This window comes from Physeter macrocephalus, chromosome 7 (genome assembly GCF_002837175.3).
Source record: "Physeter macrocephalus isolate SW-GA chromosome 7, ASM283717v5, whole genome shotgun sequence".
Classification (NCBI taxonomy): domain Eukaryota; kingdom Metazoa; phylum Chordata; class Mammalia; order Artiodactyla; family Physeteridae; genus Physeter; species Physeter macrocephalus.
This window is the reverse complement of record NC_041220.1, coordinates 122,195,720-122,196,872: the sequence shown is the minus strand read 5'-3', so window position 1 is coordinate 122,196,872 and position 1,153 is coordinate 122,195,720. Positions and strand designations below refer to the sequence as shown.

At 32.5% G+C, this 1,153-nt stretch overlaps 1 non-coding gene across 1 annotated transcript; it reads right to left on the bottom strand.

Annotated features, from left to right (window-relative positions):
* Positions 1 to 713: 713 nt before the first annotated feature.
* Positions 714 to 851, bottom strand: LOC112063810 (small nucleolar RNA SNORA8). The gene has a single exon (XR_002891193.1). It is a non-coding gene; the product is annotated as a small nucleolar RNA SNORA8 (small nucleolar RNA).
* Positions 852 to 1,153: the final 302 nt, after the last annotated feature.

The following is a 1,153-nucleotide window of genomic DNA, read 5'->3' as shown; positions in this document are numbered from 1 at the left end:
ATTCACACTCACACATTCACATACATATTAAGGACACAAACTCTTTGGCCTGTCACATATGTTGCAAATACTTTTTCCAGATTTCCAGCTGCTTTTTGATTTGATGGTCTGTTATGTCCTATAAAAGTTTAAAATTTTATACATTATTAAACCTATAGGATATTTAGAGATCTTGACAACGACCACAAAATTTATCTTTATGTTTTCTTTTAATGACTGGAAAATTACATGCAAATCAAGTCACAGGGATTGGTATATCTCTATAGATTCCTCAGGAAACATTCCTAATATATCTATTTTTTATTTAAAAAATTTTTTTAAAGGGTTTTTTTTTATTATGTGTAACACAAAGTTATTTAAGTCAATAAATTTTTAAGGAATTTCACACATTCTGATTCTTTCCACTGCCAATCACCTTAGTTCCTCCAAACTCGTAATCTTCAAGATAAAATAGCCCTTTCAAAAAGAAGTTATCATGTGAGTCAGCCCACAATTCTTTTAGTTAGGCTTCTTTGATCTCCAATGAAATATGGACACACTTCAAAATTCCCCACCTGTAATCTTTGGGATCCAATTTCCTCAAACGATTTACTTGCCTACCATGTTTAGGGTCAGGAGATGGATCTGCCTGGTTCTGAATTTGACACCCTAGAAAAATAGTATTAGTTACTATTGAAGACTGTCAAACTGAACAGTATGAGAAACTATAGGAATAATGTATCAGTAGAAATACCAGGTCTAACATGCACAAAGCTGAGAAAACCAACGATGCCAAATACTGAATTTATATTGCACTGTCCTTTGAACACCCATCAGGAACAAACTGCTGAATGCAGATACCATGCAGTGCAACCTAATATATCTATTTATGAATATGAGATATACAGAAGTAAAGAGGATATTATACTAGTTTTTTAAAGTAAATTTTTATTGAAAATAATATACATATTGTTATGTGCACAAATAATTAGTGTACTAATTGGTAAATTTTCCTAAAATAAGGTGTCATCCACATTAAGAAAAAGCACCTTTCACATTTTTCTGAGTCTTAGAAGCCTCCCTGTTGCCTCTTCCAGTCACTACCCCAAAGGAGTCACTACTATCCTGGTTTATGACACTGAAAACTGGTTTTCCTGTTTTTGAGCTTTGTATA